This window comes from Lathamus discolor, chromosome 8 (genome assembly GCF_037157495.1).
Source record: "Lathamus discolor isolate bLatDis1 chromosome 8, bLatDis1.hap1, whole genome shotgun sequence".
NCBI lineage: Eukaryota > Metazoa > Chordata > Aves > Psittaciformes > Psittacidae > Lathamus > Lathamus discolor.
The window spans coordinates 1,476,627-1,495,598 of NC_088891.1; positions in this window are offsets into that span (position 1 = coordinate 1,476,627).

Sequence of the window (18,972 nt, forward strand, 5' to 3'; positions counted from 1 at the left end):
CCCCAAATTGGTACAATTTTACCATTTCTGCCCTCAAAATTATCTGAGATCTGGGTTTTCTCTGGCTCAGAGCTAATCTGGATGTAATTCCCCTTCCTCTGCCTCTGCCCTTGGCAACGCACAAACACAGATTAGAGGGTTATATAAATGTAATTTCCTAATTAATCATTTCAGGGCCAGCCCCGGTGGTTCTTTTCTGTACCAACAAATGCACACAAGGCTCAGCTGTGAGCAGGGGCAGGCTTTACCCAGCAGCAAGGCTCCCCTTCTGCAGCCAACCTGCCCCTTCACTGCCAACCCGCACCCCAAACCCTGCAGGGGACCCCCCCCCGGCCCCGAATCACCCTGGTTTGAGCCTCGCTGCCCCAGGGGCTCCTTGGCCATTCCATCAGGTGGGGGGGGACCTGAAAGAAAGAGGATTTTCTTTTCCGTTCAGGATCTCACAGCCGAAAAGCCTTGCGTGGCCCCTTTAAAACGAACCTGGAGTGTTCATTAGCTGCCCTATTTTTTCAGGTGTATTCTAATAGCAGTAATTAACTCCAAGGTAGATTTTAGCACTTCAGCCTCCCTTTCTGCCTTCAAATGCCAAAACAAATCTTGCCATAATTACCAGCAATCCTTTTCATTACCGGCTGCCTAATTATCCTATTAATAGCACATCCTCAGAGACTAGATTTGCTTGGCAGGCAAATATTTGTTTTTAAATTAGCAAACACAAAGACAAACTGCTCTGTTTGCCCAAGGATTCCGGAATGCAAAACGCTTTAGATGCACGGAGAGAAGAAACGAATCCAAGTCAAAGCAAATGCTTCATCCATCTGAAGCACTGGAATCTTTTCAGTGCCTTCAATAAGGGGGAGGGTAACTTGGGATACCTTTACAATATCCTGCCTGTGTCTGTGCAAGGGCTCCGGATGGCTTTATCACTTGAACTACTTTCAGATAGCATCCATGGAGCTAGTGAGACCCATCAGGGATTCATGAGTGATCTCTCTGCAGGTTGTGGGTGCAGTGGAGATGCTAAGGGTGAATACTCCTGGAGGATGCTCTCATGGTTGGAGGATGCTGATGTGGTGGGAGGATGCGGTCATGGTGCACACTGGATGCTGTGGATTGGACCGTAGCAAGAAAACAAGCTGCCCATGGCTGCAGGACATCTGCCTCCTCTCAGGGCTGTACAGCACAGATGGTTCCAGTGTTGGGAGGGTGCTGTTGGGGTAGCAGGACGGTCACAGTAGGAGGATGGATGCTGTCATGGTTGAAGGATGCTGTTGTGAAGGGAGGATGCTGTCATGGTAGGAGGATACTGTCATGGCAGGAGGATGCTCTCATGGTACAAGGATGATGTCATGGCTGGGAGATGCTGTCGTGGCAGGAGGATGCTGTCATGGCAGGAGGACGCTCTCATGGTACAAGGATGCTGTCATGGCTGGGAGATGCTGTTGTGGCAGGAGGATGCTGTTGTGGCAGGAGGATGCTGAATGGTTGGAAGATGCTGTTGTGGCAGGAGGATGCTGTCATGGCAGGAGGATGCTGAATGGTTGGAAGATGCTGTTGTGGCAGGAGGATGCTGTTGTGGTTGGAAGATGTTCTTGTGGTAGGAGGATGCTGCCATGGCAGGAGGATGCTGTCGTGACAGAAGGATGCTGTAGCCACCAGAAGGCATTCAGCTCTGCCCGCCGCTTGTCCCATTGGGCCAAGGGGATAGTGCCATAACATTTTACTTTTAATAGGGAGCAGAGGTGCTCCCTTTCACTGTGCAGAACTCCAGAGTCATTAGCAGAAGAGTTAATTATTCATCCCACAATTAAGAGGAGAGGTGATAAAGTGACATGGCCCTTAGGAGCGGAGGCCAGCAGATGCTTCTCATGGGGATGGTGGCTCAAAGCTGCTGTGAAACACCATCACCGGGAGGAGGAGGATGCTGCTGAGGTTCTCCTTTGCTTCTGCAGGAAGGTGATGGCAGAGCCCATGCTCCAAACAAGGCTCAGTAGCTTTCTGTGCAGCAGAGGAGCACCACGATGCGCTTTCAGCCTGTGTCAGAGCAGCTGAATTATTTATGGACCTGGGGGGGGGGGGGGGGCTTTTTTCCCTGTGGGCTTGCAGAGCATCTACCTTCACAGACACAATTACAGCAGCTCCCTTCAGAACACCAACACCTCCTGGCTTGCTTCTTTTGATAGAAACCCAACTACTTCTTCCCTGGGTTATAAAGGGAGAAATAAACCCCATCTTGTGAGCCACTGAGGGGAAGGAGATAAATGGGCTGCACTTTGCAGCTTGGGGGTGCAGGCAAGCTCCCAGGGTGAAGGGGGGGGCACAGGCTTGTGCCTGTCCCCTTACACCTCCCATAACCTCCACCTCCCTCCGTTTTCTCTGCAGCCCGAGGCAGGAGGAGGGTTAAATGTGTGGCTGTTCCTCCCAGGTTAAGACAAACCTCCCATGCTATAGCCTGGGAAACCTCAGTCCTGCTGGAGCAGGATACTGCATCCCTCTGGATCTGCTCCCAGTGCCTGCTCCTGCGTGGTCCCCCCATGACTATGGTCTCCATCACTGCTGCCACCACCATTGCCACCACGATGTCCCTGCCTGCAGCAGGCAGCACAGCCGAGGAGCACAGGGGCGTTCATTTGGGATTAGAAGGCCAACCACAGCACCAACCTGCTGCTCCCCCCCTGCACCGGGTCTCCAACCGCCCTCCTGCCCCAGGCAGTGGGCAAACCCCATCACCCAGGGCGGGCTGAGGGTGCGGAACGAGGGACGCCACACGCTGCGAGGGAAAATGAGGCAGTTCCTGGGAAAGAAAAGGTTAATCAGCCCTGGCCGAGCATGGCCCAGGGTTTACTTGAATGCCTCAAGCCTAAAATATAGCGGTGGCCACAGGGAGCATACAAAGGGGCTTTGCAATCCATTATGCTGCACCGGAGACCTGGCTGAGACCACACATGCGAGAGCAGCAGTAAATAATGCATCACCGCCCCGGCCAGCCTCCCTCCTCTCCCCTTCCTTTTACCCTGTCAAGCTCCTTGTCAGATCCGGTGCCAGGCTGCCCGTGTGAATGAGCTCCGCGGGATAACAGGCAGCAAATCCCTTCTCCTGCAAAAACAAGGCAAGAGTGCGGCATGGCTGCGAAACGTGGGGTCCTGTCCTGCTGCTCCAGGGAACAGAAGGGGCCACTGCGTGACGGTCTCATTGCACACCACCAGCGCACACCCCACACCAGTGCTTTATAGCCTCAGGGTTTCTCCAGCCATGGGGCCAGTGGTTTGGGTGTGATGGGGACGTCCCATGGCTCTGAAAGGCAACTGGGAGCATCCCATGGGTTGGCTGACTCCAGGACCTGTACTGATGGTTCCCAACACATCAGACACTCCTTGGTACCCTGCCTGCATCCAGCACGCTGGACATGCAGCCAGCACCCAGAAGCAATGTCCCTGGGGACCATCCTCATCCTTCCACCTTAGCCCAGGGGGAGGAAGCAGAGGTACCCACCACCACTGAGACCCGAGCCAGAGCATCCCATGGAGCTCCGCAGCCCCTGGTCACCCGTGGCTCGGAAAACAGGGCAGAAATTCCAGCTACAGCCCCCTCCCAGCCAAAGGAATAAAGGAGAAGCAAGGAGAAACCTCATGCACCGGCAGCAGGAAGTGCCATCCCGCTCCCACCATTCCCGAGGCTGGGATGGGGCGGGAAGCAGATGGCACGAGGGATGCTCCCGCCGTGGGCTCCGGCTGGGAGCGGGGCTGAATGCACCATGCACATGGGAGACCCGAACATCTGCAGCACCATGTGGTGGTGCCGCAGCCCCCCGCGCCCACCGCCCCGCAGCTCAGCACCATCCATTATTCATGACCGAGTTATTTGTGGTGCAAAAGGGTCCATCAGCCACTTTGATTAAAAACCCAATGAGTAATGAATATGCAAACCGGCAGCAACTGCTCCGAGGAAGAGATTTGTCAAATTGTCCATACTTCATCCAGATAAAGACAAACCCCAAGAGGGCCCGAACCTGAAAACCTTCCCATCGCATCCCAGCGTTATCTTCCCGATGAAATCCCCTCTGCCACACAGCCACTTCTCATGAATCTGAATAGGGAAATATTTGTGTCTTCAATTCGGAGTAAGGGCAGCGGGAAGAGGGGCGCAGCACACAAGAGGAAATGTGATTTCCATTCACATTGTGACTCCACAGCCATTTAATTATTTTAATTAGGCTTAATTAGTGGTAAATTTACAATGATATGCTTGATACCTGGCATTAAATCTTTCATGCATAAATGTTTTGTTAAAATGAGAAAATAGGCACGTGGCATTTTGCCAGCAATTAGTGCTCAATGCTCTAATGAAAGATTACTGCTCTGCCGTGATTCATGGTGACAGCAGAGCTGGGAGCTGGTGGTGCTTCACCGGGCAGACAATAGCCCGTCACCTGCAGCCCCAGGACCAGCAACGGCTTTGGACCAGGACCATGGTGGCATCCCCATGTGGCCCATCCGCAGGCAGGGGACCACTGGTGGCCCCGGCCAACTGATGGCCACCCATTGCCCCCCCCACCAAGGCATCCCATCGCATCCCATCTCATCACATCCCGAGGATTACCCCAAGCATTGCTCCTTCCCCAGGTGAAGGTGTCCCATGCCAGCCTCTGCCTCTGCTGACTGCTCCCCCTCCAGAATCCATCTCCATCCCAAGGTCCCGGTTGGCCCTCATCTCTGGTTCCCTGGATGGACCAACTCCACCAGCTCACCAGACGAAACGAAGCGTTTCCATCAGCACAGCAAGAAACACTGAAAGAGAGCAGATTGGGATGAGCTCTTAGGCACAAGCTCTTCCCTGTGAGGGTGCTGAGGCGCTGGCACAGGGTGCCCAGAGAAGCTGTGGCTGCCCCATCCCTGGCAGTGCTCAAGGCCAGGTTGGACACAGGGGCTTGGAGCAAGCTGCTCCAGTGGAAGGGGTCCCTGCCAGTGGCAGGGGTTGGGGCTGGAGGAGCTTTAAGGTCTCTTCCAACCCAAACCATTCTGTGATGATGCTATGATTCCATGTGAGCGTTGGGAAGGCAAGACCTCCATGGGCAGGCAACGTGCCCAGGATGGATACACACATCATTCAGCTCATAAAGCTATGGAAAATCATCCCACGAATCTTGGCATTAAAAGTCATAAGCTGAGCACTGCAATAAATCTCTCTATGGCACGGGAAGGTTGCAGTGCCATGGGCTGGATGGAAAAGCTGCTGAGCTTGCTGGGCATGGGGAGAGGTGCTGTGGTTGGGTTAGCATGAGGAGAAACAGAGAAGCAATGAGGCTCTGGAGACCTTTGGAAGGCCCTTGGCAGCCAGCACGAGCAAGTGACTGGAAATAGATGCAGAATGGATGCTTGCTGTGCAGCCGGTGGCACCCCATGTCCTCACTGCTCAGCAAACACAGCACAGCGCTGCAATGGAGCACAGGAGCAGACCCCAGCGCACGGAGGACTCCAAGATCCCAACGTTCCAATCAAATCCCAGCAAGATGAACCCCAGTGTTTCCCGACTCCAGTTAAGTGCTCCGGGAGGGTATTAACCGTCTCTCTGTCCCTATTGATCTTCCTGTCTCCCACTGCTACTGGAAACAATTAGAGGTCAATAAGCAACATGAGATGAAATTCACAGCTGCCAGATAAACCATTTGGAAATATTTCCCTGCCCTTTTCCACCGGAGCTTCTGTCAATACCGCAATCTTTTATGGAAAGGAAAGGAGCCGAGAACAAATCCCCATCCTGTCCCAGGGACTGGAATCACAGCGTGGAAACGCAGAGGCAAGGGCTGGCTCCAGCAGCCCTCCGAGCAAAATCCAGCGCCCAAAGAGCACCGAGACGGTGTGTTTTAACAGCACCATCCATCCAGGAGCTGCACTAATGCATTTACCCTGCCGGTGACCCTGCGAGAAGAAAGGAGAAATCTTCCTCCTGAAGCAGCCAAGGAGAAAATCAGGGCATGGAAAGGCTGGGTGCAGTCTGCAAATGGCACATGTGCAGTGACCCCGCGGCGGAGGATGAGGATGCAGGAATGGCTCCATCACCTCGTTGCAGGACCCTTGGCTGGGCTCTGCGTCGGATGCACATGTTGGACCCAGTGCTGGACCCAGTGCGGGATGCGTGTGTTGGATGAACATCTTAGACACACACATTGGATGCATGTGTTGGAGACATGCTGGACACATGTTGGAGAGATGCTGGACACACGTGTTGGGCACACACATTGGATGTATGTGTTGGAGACATGCTGGACACATGTTGGAGACATGCTGGACACAACGTGTTGGGCACACACATTGGATGTATGTGTTGGAGACATGCTGGATACATGTGTCGGGCACACACATTGGATGTATATGTTGGATGCATGTGTCAGAGGCATGTTGGATGCATGTGTTGCACGCACACATTGGAAGTATGTTTTGGGCACACACACTGGATGCATGCATTGGGTACGTGTATTTGATGCACATATTGGATGCACAAGCCAGCTGCATGTGCTGGACTCCACATTGGATGGAGTTGGGTACATGGGTTTCATTGGACACAGGATGGACACCCAGAGCCATGCCAGATCTCCAAGGCACTCATGTGGGTGCTGTGTCTGGTCCACGGCCCTTCAGGGGTGCCTGGCTGGGTTCAGGACCAGACACAGCACTCGCGCATCACCACAGCGTGCTCCCGGGGCCCTGCTGCAGCAGTCACAGCCCACCAGTCACCGTGACTCCTGCATCGTGGTGCTGGAGTGAAGGGTGACCAACAGCCACAGCTCAAATCACTGCACCCGAGGCAAGCACTGGATGTCCCGGGAGCGGAGACATCCCTGCCCCAGCCGCCGGCAGGAACCCCACGGACTCAGGACAATACCCTAGGATCTAATTTAGCTCCTGGAGAGGAATATCCGACCTGAGGAGATGCACAGCTCTGACATGAAGGAAAAGCCATAAAGTCTCTGCATACATGACAGATCTACTAAAGAAGCAATTCGCTGCAGTGCCATCAAGCAAGTGTACATACAGCTCAATTTTGTAAGGAATCATTCATGGTACATTTAGTAAGGCTCCAGGATGAATGGGCTGGAGCATTCTTTTGCTATTTATCTCCTATTTTCCTGGCTTGTTAACTCCTCCTCCCCACACTCGGCTGTCACCACATTCCCACCCCTGATCCACTGAGCAGCCGGGCTGGATGGGCAGAGCTGTGCTGACGGCTGCTGCAGGGCAGGCAGGGTCGGGACAGGCAGCCCCACGCTGCCAGAAAGGGCATCTCCAGACACGCAGGACCCCGACAAACTCTCCTCATCTCCAGCACCTCCATCTGCATCCTTGGAGCCATCCTGGAGCCACGGGCAGGGACCCCTTCCACTGGAGCAGCTTGCTCCAAGCCCCTGTGTCCAACCTGGCCTTGAGCACTGCCAGGGATGGGGCAGCCACAGCTTCTCTGGGCACCCTGTGCCAGCGCCTCAGCACCCTCACAGGGAAGAGCTTCTGCCTAAGAGCTCAGCTCAGTCTCCCCTCGGGCAGGTTCAAGCCATTCCCCTTGGCCTGTCCCTACAGGCCCTTGCCCAAAGCCCCTCTCCAGCCTTTTCCCCACCAGGTTCCCTCCAGCAGATCACCACGGAATCCCCTCTGGACCCCATCCCACTCTCATCCCCTGTGCTCCTGCCCAGCCACCCCACCAGCTCTGGGGGCTTTAGGTGTTCGGATGCTCCCCATCGCACCCGGCCTGAGCAGCAGGGCCCCGCTGTGCCTGTGAGATGCCCTGCGGTCGAGCATCACTCCACAGGAATGAACTCAAAGGAAAGCTCTCCCTAAACCAGCCTTTCTCTCCCAAAGCCGGGTTTAGCTGCTCCCTGGGTCCAGCCACATCCTCCCCATCCCATGAGCTGGGCAAGGCTGAGCCCAGCACTGCCCCATCCCCTGGCACGCTGCTGGAGCAGCTCCTGCAGTCTGAGCACGTCTCCCCCAGACCTGCACCGAGGCAGCCGCTTGCTGAAGGTTTCCTGTCCCCAGATGACCCCTGTGTGTCTCTGAAGGGCTCGGCTGCATCGATGCCTCCATCCTCCTGGTACCCGGAATTTCGACTGGGAGGGAGACACGGATCCGTGCCTGCGTGCCGCTGGGAACCATTCTGTCAACAGCACTTTAACATCCAAGTGATTCTCATCGCAGCTGGTACCAGCAGCACTGGGAGCTGCCATAAAAATAGCTTTATAAAACAAATTACCTAGCATTTGCATACGCTGTGCATAAAGGCACACACTTGGATGCTGACACTGAAGGCTCCCTGGGTCCAGGTCTGGTCTGAGAGCAACAAGGGGAATAGTAAACAGTGCAAAAGCCCCTCGCTCCCCATTCGAGCAGATGGCAAACAAGGGCTGGAGCAGAAAACTTAGTGCTTCTCAATGAGACACCACTTCAGCTCAGAGCCCAGGCGGGCCGAGGGCAGGAACAAAACACCCTCTTCCTCTTGGAGGTGAGAGCACAGCAGCTCTTTGGGGAGGGGGGCCTGGGAGCCCTGAGCTGCCAAACCCTCCTACAGCATCGGTGCCCAAGGGGTGCACTCCATGCCCACCCTGCTGGCGGTCCCCAAACCCCATCAGCACCTGCATTATTCACCAGCTAAGCTGCATCCCTTCCCACCCCACATCTGTGTGCCTCAAAAGAAGGGGTCCCCTCCTCTGCTCCCAGCCCCACAGCTACCTGCACGTGGGACCTCAGAGGGACGGTCCCCAAGCTGCAAGAACACAACGCTTTCTATCCTGAGTATTAACAATGCCAAATGAGTGCCTCACCAAGGAAAGGATGGCTCTTCCAGCGGGCAGAGCGCACGGCCCCCAGCACCAGGCAGAGCATCAGCGGCTTTTTCAAGCCTGCAGGCTACGGTGAGCAACTTGGAGGCTGAGAGCGACATGAGCCATGATCTCATGTTGCAATTGCAGGATTTGGCATCCAAATCTGGCTTTAGGAGGGCTGGATATAGAAACCTCCCCTGAAACCCCTCTGACAGAGCCTCGGGTGCTGGGCTGAGGGCAGACCTCCATCGGAGCTGTGAGCCCAGAGTGAAGCATGAGGAAAGCCACGCACATGCAGCCCCAAAGCTGCGCTACTGATTACACACAGCCAAGGTGCTTGGGGCTCGAGGTAGTGCTTATAACACTGGGCTCAGCAGGGCACCAAAAGGCTCCAGGACTCTGCCTTTCAGCCAACACCTCAGGGGCCTTTTAGCACACGAGAGGGGGCAAACGCAGACCCACACAGCTCCCTGTGCCCTGAAAACCCACCACGGACCTGCCTTGCTGTCCCTCTGCCAGCAATGGGTGCGGGGAGATGCAGGCTTGAGGATGCTGTAATGAATGAGCACCAGCAAGCAGTGGCCACAACCTGCACCATCACGGTGCAGTAACCGCCAATGGCACCAGGCAGAGCTGCGTGGTGACTTGGTAAGGTCGGAAGAGCTTCTCAGCAGGTCCTGGTGCCAAACAAGCCCCGGGCATCCCCCAAAACAGGGCTCCCCCATTCCCAGCACCCTGACTTCAGCGCTCCAAGGAAACTGCTCTGCTTCCAGGCCACTAATTCCATTCTCTTTCATAACCTCCTGAGCAGCGACACAGGAGTGCTCACAGCCTCGTGCATCATCTCCTTTCTTCCTTATTAAAGGGCTGTGTGGGTATTCCTGTCCCTGGGGCTGGAGCTAGGTCCCTTCCAACCCAAACCATTCTGTGATCCTATGGCTTTGGAGGGCTGGCTGTAGAAAAGGCGCAGCCCATGTGCTCCTGCCCCCAGGCTTTGGGATGTTCGGAGCAGCAGGGCCAGGCAAGATGAAAGCTAACACATAAAATGCTCTTACCTGGATGCTCAGATTGCTGCTGGCAGGCTCCATTCTCATTGCCCTATTTCTGTTCCTTTTAGAGAGATCCTCGGCAAAGGGAAAGGTGCCTTGAAAGTGTCCAAAGCTTCCCTGCATTGAAATAGGGAGGAGAAAACACAGTTCAGGGGCTGTTCATGATGGGCGACAGGGGTGGCCCGGTCCCTGCTTCCCAGAGCTAACACTGGACCTGGCTTGGGAAAACCCTCCCAAGCCCATCCTGGAGCCTGCGATCTATCCCAGAGACCTGCAGCCCCTCAAGGCGCAGGAGCTCCGGCGCTTTGTGGTTCCGTGGGCAAAACCCAAGGGGATTTTTGGATACGTGAGGGTGGGCAGCTCGAAACGCCAAACCTCCCCGGGGGAGGGCTGCAGGAGCCAAGGCGCCCTGGGTGGGAGTCAGCGAGCGCTCCGGTGGCCCCAGAGCAAATGGCAGCGGTGCAGAGGGGCAGCTCTTGTTTTCGTGGCACCAAACCCTCATTTTACCAAATCCTCTCGATCTCCAAAGCAACCGCGCAGGAGGAGGCTCTGTTTGGCCAAGGGAAGCTCTGCAGATGGAGGAGGTGGCCCTGCAGGTACCCAGGAATTCACAAAGCAACCTGTTGAGGGCTGCACGCGTGCAGGGGAAGGAGGAAGGGGAAATGCGGACCGGGGGCTTGGATGTCAAAGGCTCTACGTTTCATAGGCTCCTGAACTGGTTTGCATTGGAAGGGACCGTAAGGGCCAGGGTGGATGGGGCATGGAGCAAGCTGCTCCAGTGGAAGGTGTCCCTGCCCAGGGCAGGGGTTGGAGCTGGATGGGCTTTAAGGGCCCTTCAACCCAAACCATGGTTCTATGATGAATTCGGATGACGCAGGTCCTGCAGCCTCACTGTATTGATTCAGTGACTGCAAGCATCAGTCCAGACCTGCTCCCACCCTCCAGGCTCTCAGGGACATGAGGAGCAACTCCTGGACCAGTGCATCCCATCGACTCCGTGCATCCCCACTACCTCTATGCATCCCCACTACCTCTACGCATCCCCCAGCTCTGTGTCCTCCCCTCCTCTGATCATGCAGCCCATCTGATATTTTTCACTCAAGGGGCACAATCAGACCCCATCCTGTGGGTGCTGAGCTGCCCGTGATGCCCCAGCACCTCACAGGAACAGCCCCTCTGGAAGGCTCGGGGTTAACAGCATCCCATTCAAAAGGCTCTTTTTTCTCTCTCTAAAAAACAACATTATTTACAGCTCCTTCCTCCTCAAGGGTAAATTTGCAGCCAGATCATTAAGCACAGACAAAAGCCTTTAACCAGGCTGGGGCAGGGGATTCACGGCCTGGCTGGGGTGGAGGGGGGAGATAGAACTAAGCTGCCCATGAATACACACCTGGCTGGGACGGGGCAGGATGGAGGTGGGCACAGACCTAAGCCCCCTGTGAATGTAGACCCAGGGTGGCCACATGATGCTGGAGCCCTGGTGATGAGTGGAGCATCCCAGAGCAACCTCATCCATAGGAGCCACATGGGGCTGAGCTGACCCTGACCCTGTCACCACTGCCTGTTGTGACACTGAAACCTATTAGAACAGGGCTGAAAGGGAGGCAGACCCAGAAAAACCAACATCACTCCCCTGGGCCCACCAGCCCCGCATCCTTCCTGCTCTCATCACTATCCATCCTCTAATCCATCACTCCTTGCATCCCTCCCCAGCTGCAGGCTCCCTTCCATTGAAAGCCAATGTTCATGGCTGGGGAAAGGGGAGCTGGGATGCTCCCAGGTTCCTTAGAGGGGTAGTTTCTCATTTCTCATACTTAGCAGATAGAATAAACTGGCCACTTCTCTAGTGGAGACAAAGATGGGACAAGGATACCGCCCTCCAGCATCATTGTGCTGTGAGCCTGCCAACCAACCCAGACCCCCCCAGAGGGGCTTGGGTGGGCTCCTGCCTCTTTTTGCATGGAAGAATGGTGGAAGGAGAGATCAGATCCTCCTCCCCAGGGCAATCTAGAGAGCTGGAGGTTATATTACAGCACAAGGAGCCTCTGCCCCTCCCTGCAAAATGATGTGCTGCTCAAACTCCGGTTAATTCCTGCATTCGACCTTCATAGCATAATCTGGTTAATGTGGATCGGGGGCTGAGCAAGCCCCATCTCCCTGCACATAATTCAATAACAGTTGGAAGAGCGAGATCCTCAGATGCTTTATGTTGTCATGGAATCCATGAAATAAGATTAATCGGGGCAGAGGAAAAGAAAGTGAGAAATCAGAGCCTAGCTGGGGTGGATAAGAGGAGCTGGGGAGGATTGCCATTGAATGCCAGCAGCCCTCTCATCTGAGCATCTCCAGACCTCTTAAACCATGGAGAGACTCGCTATTCCTGCACAGGAGGAGCAGCGTGTCAGCCTGCGCAGGGTCTGCAGCGACAATCCACTGGGAAGACTTCTCCAGGAGCAGAAAAGGGCCCGGAAAACGGTGGGAATTGTCTCCATTGCACACCAGCGCACAGAGCCCCTGCCTGCAGCTCCTGCCTGCATCCTCGCCTGCATCCCTGCGCACGGCCCACGGCTCCTCACCCGGTCAGTGGGCCACAGAGCCTTCAGTAACTGCATTAATGAGGGGAACATGGGAAAATGAGGGGTGAGAAACGCTACAAAGCTCTCCCTGTGAAGAAGAAAATCATTCCTGGATTGATTCTGAGTGCCCAGGGAGCAATCTGCAGGGCAAAGGGCCCTGCTCTGACGGCCACCTGAGGTGAGCAGCACATCATGGCCAGGAGGAGCTCTCCCCTTCCAGTGAATGGAACAGCACCGATTTGGCTGTGCCCCCGCTCAGAAGAGCAGATGATGCCCCACGTGCACCTCTCCATCTCCATCTCCACCAAAGCACCGACCAACATTCCTGCAGCAGCACCTCACCCATCTGTTTTCCATGCCTCTTCCTTTGGGCTTCAAGGATTCCCCGGAGAATCAGAAGGATCCTGCTCTGGAGGGTGGATTGCAGACCTCAGAAAGGTGTGCTCCTGTAGGGAAAATAAGGATGCGCAGATTCCAATGGGATCCCTGGGCTGCTGCCTGGACCCCCCCCCCCCCAGCACTGACACCAGTTCTCTCCCTGGAAATAACTCCCAGGGCACCAAGACTCTGCTGCTCGAGCTCATCACAGAAGGCAGCGCTAAATCAAAGCCACAGCTCTCGTTGTACATCAGAGGCAGAACTGAGCCATAACGTTTAGGTAATGGGCTTGTGCAGTCCCTAATTTAGGGGTGGGTTGAATTTCATTCGTATCATTGACACATAGGCATTGGGTGGCTGGTTTTCCAGGAGACGGGAAAAAATAGAGAGCATTTTAAAAGGAAGGAGAACTTTCTTCTCGGGCCTCCTTAACATTGCTGTGAAGGCAGAAATCACTCCAGAGATCATTTAGACATGCTTAGCTGATAATTGAAGCTTATAATTAAAAAATGATTTATTGACATAAGCTTCAGTGGAAGAAGATGTTAGAGTTTCATGTTAAATCTCTCAAAGTCCTCATTCACATCCTTTAGGCTCGAGGATTATTTATAACAAGCCCTTATACCTAGAGGGATGGAGTGAGAATAAAGTCTCTGTCCCTGCTCCATTTCCCCCATGGGGATAAATCCTCCTCAGTTAATTCTCGGGAGGGATAGGACCTGAGGAATCACTTCAGTCTCTCACTTCATCACAGGGTTTCCTTTGCTTAGCAGGGAGACAAACCCAAGCACCTCAGCATCCTGCACCACTGGAGGCTGCTGCACAACCAAGCTGAGCCAGCTAAGGGCAGAAATACCTGGAGCTGGGGAGGAAAAGGGGCAGGGAGGGAAGGAGGGGACGATAAATAACACTGCTGCGTGCCACTGTGAAGGCTTTGAGCGTCCTTGAGAGCACACAACCCCCTGGGACAGCAGCCGCGCACTGCGGTACTTGATGATGCTAAAACCTCAGCTTTGTGTCTCCAAGGGCTGCAAGGCTGGGAAAGGACTTTGGGAGTCATCCAATCCGCACCAGCGTGTCCCAAAGCTGCTGGAGATGGGGAAGACCTGGTGCTGCCAAAGCCCCTCCTGCCCACAGAGGGGGCAACGCCTCCCATTGCCCTCAGCATCCCAAAAGCAAAGTGAAGCCCTGAGCACCCTGCTCTAGTAGGAGGTGACCCTGCCCATGGCAGCGGGGTGGAGCTGGGTGAGCTTTAAGGTCCCTTCAACCCAAACGAGCCTGGGATTCTATGATTCACCACCCATGCCAGGAGGAGCCGCTGCTGTCTCTATAGGGCCCCCAGGAAGAGCGTTTTCCTCCGGCTGACCCCAAACTCCTGCTGTGTCCCCCCAGCCCTCACCCACAGGAAGGTGCCCATCGGCGCAAACACCCTTTACAAGATGAGGAAAACCTCGTTTCCTGCAGTTCCCCACTGCATCTGCTCTTAGAAACACCGGGAGACTGCAGGGAAATGCCGCTGATGGCAGCGAAGTTGCTCCTTGGTCCTTTTCCACCGCGGTTTTAGGTCCAAGCCGGACGCGCTCTACGGTGCTCTGCAGGCAGGAGGCTTCACGCGTGCCCGCCGCCTGCTCGGCAGCTCCGTGTTGCATCGCTCAACACTCACTCCCCACGAACCCACCTGGTGGGAGAAGGTGAATCCTTCCCCAGCTGGCGCTGTCCCGCAGGAATGCTCGTGCATCGCTCAGCGATGCCGGGAATGAATCACCCTGCAAATATTTGCTTCATCTTCCCTTACCCTGCAATCAGCGCTCCGCTCCCCCGCCACTTCTGTTCCGTGAGGACTTGAAGCATCAAACCCACGACAGGCAGCGAAGCCTGAAAACGCTGAAGCAGCAGCACCCGGACTACAGCTTCCGCCATGCGCTTTGCCCTTGGGACCTGCGGCCTCTCCCTCATCCCAGCCTTGCTCCGGCAGGATCCCCACATCCGAAAGCAGAGATGAAACCTCCAAACCCCCACCGCGGGGCTGCACCCCCCTTAGTGGAGAAGTTGCGATCCAAGGAGCCTGCAGCAGTGATTTAAACAGCTTTAATTAGGATTTAATTTAGATTGGAGAGGATAACGGTGATATGTTTACTAAATAGCAATTAATTGCTGCAGATCTATTTGTCGCAGCTCACAACAATGCCATAGATGTGTATCGGGCCTCCCTTAAACCTTCATAAATACATCCTTTAACAAACAATCCGCTTTTCAAGCCTAATAGCCAGTCCATGAGGTGACATGAGAAGATTAGCCAGAGCCGGTGGGGGATTTCAGTGGTGGGTGAGGGAGCCGAGCAGCGGAGGGGCTGGGAAACGCCATCCCTGCACCTCCATCAGCATCCCCTCCCAGCGCCGGGTGGTCCGGGATGTCCTGAGCATCCCTGAGCCGGGAGCACTGCTCCGTCCTCCATCCCGAGTGCTAAAGGTGGTCAAGCGCGAGGCTGAGGTGAAACCGATGCTGGCGTGACAGAGGGGATGTCACAATGACTTTCTTTATCCCTCTGTGTTTTGTTTCCGTGGCACGAAGGTCAGGGGGGAAGTAGCTTTATGAGAGCATAAACAAACTGCAGAGATGTTTATGGTAATTCCACTTCCGTCCCAAATCCCGGTTATTTTTAAAGCTACTTTAAATTATCTCCTGTCTAATGAAACCTCACATGTAATCTGTTAGTGAGAGATGTCTGCGGAACCATGAATTATTCAAAGAAGTCTCTGTTCTGTTATCGGGAGTCTCTGGAGATTATTCCCACCATTGTCCGTTGTGATGGGTCATTATGCACTCTGTGAATTTAATCTTTGAGGCTATCCAGCAGCACAGAAAAAAATGTATGAATAACAATTTTCCTGTAATAACCTTCAACTAACCTTTCAACCAGAGTGAGTAATTCCAATCCTATTTTCACATCAATAGAAGAGTCAAAGCGAAGCAATTATCTCTTATCTGTTCCATAACCCTCCCCCTTTAATTTTTAAAAAGGATGTTAAAGCACTTACTGGAGGCAACAGAAGAAAGGAGCCTGGGATGAAGCACGGGCACGTTCCGATGAGCAGTGATAGGGGCGCAGCTTAGATCATTATTAATCCCCCCCCCCCTTCCCATTCTGCCGCATTCCTCCGCTCCCAGTGGCACACCAGTTGCCTCACCCCCATCCCTGCTGGGGCAGGGGGAGGAACATCACCTCTATCCCACAGCTTCCCCCTTTTTGCCCTGGATCTGCGTTGGAAACGCCATGGAGCGGGTGCAGCCCGGTCACCCATGGCTTGGTGGGGGACCTGCAGTGGCTCCTTTGAGGGGTGATGGAGCCAAACCCAACGACCAGCATCCCCCACATCCCAACCCTGCAATGCAGAGGGGAATCAGGCACAAGCTCCACGACTGGTGGCTTGTGGGCTCTGGCCACCCATGGGACCAGCCCCATGTATTACCAGCTGGGGGTCAGCCGGATGCAGGGTATCCCCTTGGGGGTCCTCGGGGTGGGATGTGGCGTTGCAGGGAGGGTCCATGCAGCACTAAGGAAGCGCTGGTGGATCCCAGTCTGTTTGGATTCCAGTTTGCTCCGCCTGCACCGCACCGGCCGTGTTTGAAGGTCAGAGGTTTGTGATCATAAGCCAAGAATGAGTAAGCTGATTGCCAGCCCCGACCTCTCCAGTGGGAATTTGCATTGACTGAACTCTGGAATAAACCTCCCCGAGGCTCAGGAAGGGGCATTTCATCAGCAAGAGAGGCTCAGATAGGGTAGGAGACAAGGGGTGACCCCAATAGCCCTGCTGGGGATCCCTCTGAGCCCCTTCCTGCAGGCAAACCAGCCCTGCAGAGCCACTGCAAGACCCCACAGAGACATGAAGGGTGATGCACAACCCAGCACCTTCCCTTCTCTGGCAGAGCCACCTCTTTGGAATGGGAAGCCCCAGACACCTCAGGGTGCTGTGGTGCTTCAGGACACCCCATACTGAGCTGCTCCATCACGTGTGCCCCACACCGCAGCCTGAGAGCAGCACCTCTGGTCGTCCCTCTCTTGACAGGGGTCGAGCATCTCTGCTACGGAGACAGCCCAAGAGAAGCTGTGCCTGCCCCATCCCTGGCAGTGCTCAAGGCCGGGTTGGACACAGGGGCTCGGAGCAAGCTGCTCCAGTGGAAGGGGTCCCTGCCTGTGGCAGGGGTTGGAGCTGGAGGAGCTGCAAGGTCTTTTCCAACACAAACCATTCCCTGGTTCTATGATACATACAGAGACAGCACGAGCTGCAGCCTTTGCCATGTCCTGGTAGAGCCTGTGCGTGCCCTGGCCCCAGCTGCAGCTGCTGTGAACACACCAGCATCCATCACCGCAAATCCCCTTCCCCCTAAGTGTATAAAATTGCCCTATTTGCACTTGTTATTTCCTCCAGGAACAGCGATATCACCGGAGCGATCTGGGCCGGGCTGCAGCGCTGCGCTGCACGAGGATCGCATTTGAAAGTCTAATGACGGACATGTTCCTCCTAATCAGAACAGCAATTTCATGGGCAAAACAGCCCATTGTTTCCCAGAGAATGGCAACCAGGAAACAAGAATGCCGTGCTAAACATTAATTGTATCAGTGCCCAGGCATTTAAGAGAGCAGGGACTTCTCAGAGCAAAGCACCCCCCACTTCTGGGGCCGGGTGTCTTTAAGAGCGCTGGAAGGGGATGAGAAGGGGGATCTGCTGCCAGCTGGCAGGCTGGTGGCTCCGGATAAATGCAGGCTATTGTTCAGGCCTTTTACAACAGCCCCATCAAGCAAAGAGGAGCACATCCTGCCCGCCTCAGCACCCCGCACCAGCGGGCAGCCCCTCTGGGAGCTGGCTGCTCTGCTCCGGACCTGCTCCACGCACCATAAATCAGAGGGAAGCAGGGCCCGGTTTACAGCCAGGCCTTGTTTTGGGGGGAATTCTTTTAACATGAGCTTCTCTGGCAAAAGCACCCGGGCCGTGCCCGTACATGGCCAGCGCACTGTGCCCCCAGCGCTGCTGCATCCAGAGTGGAGCATCCCTCACACAGGGCCACGCTCCCCGCATCCCGGCCGACCCATCTATCCCCCCCTGCTGCAATCCCCCCCCACCCCGGTTCACGCTGCTCTAAGCCGGTCAGAGGCCGGGAGGTGCTGCTCAGACGCGCCTGCCACGCGTGTCCCGACCCGTCTGCGCTCCGTAACGCCCGCCGGGCCGGCAGAAAGGGGGAGCAGCACGGGCCAAGGCTCTATAAACTACTCCTTCAGTCACCGAGCCCGAGATCCCCGTCCCACAGCCCACAAACAGCCGCAGGCTGAGAGCGGGCTCCTAAAAGGCGAGTAAAAAGACCCAGGAAGCGACCGGAGCGGGGTGGGAACGGAGACGGCTCCAGGCGGAGCCGCTCAGAAGCGCTGCGCACTTCCCTATCGGGGGCGGTGGAATAAATGAGAGCTCTTGCGGAGAGCTCCGCGAGCTGCGGTTGTCGTTCCCTGCGCTGGATGTCCCTGGGCTCTGCAGCGAGGAATGGCTCCGTGCCCTGAGAAGGCAGAGCTGGGTCTCAGGGCAGCAAAGACCCTGCCTGGGGGGAAGAGATGTGTCCAGAACCAGCCTCTGGGGGCCTGTTTGTACTTTTCATGTCCTTAGCCCCCAGTCAAAAGTACCGGGAGAGACCTGCGCCAGTGTGGGGAGCACCTGGAGCTACGGATCAAACAATCCCAGCCTGGTTTGGGTTGGAAGGGACCTTGCAGCTCCTCCAGCTCCAACCCCTGCCACGGGCAGGGACCCCTTCCACTGGAGCAGCTTGCTCCAAGCCCCTGTGTCCAACCTGGCCTTGAGCACTGCCAGGGATGGGGCAGCCACAGCTTCTCTGGGCACCCTGTGCCAGCGCCTCAGCACCCTCACAGGGAAGAGCTTCTGCCTAAGAGCTCAGCTCAGTCTCCCCTCGGGCAGGTTCAAGCCATTCCCCTTGTCCTGTCCCTACAGGCCCTTGTCCAAAGCTCCTCTCCAGGTTTCCTGTAGGATGCTGCTGGGAACTCAGGGACATCCCAATCCCCAGCCCTAAAAACCCACCAGCCTCAACCAAGCCCTCACATGAGGCCCCACCAGCATTACCCCCATCACAGCTGAGCCACCAGCTGATGATCCACAGG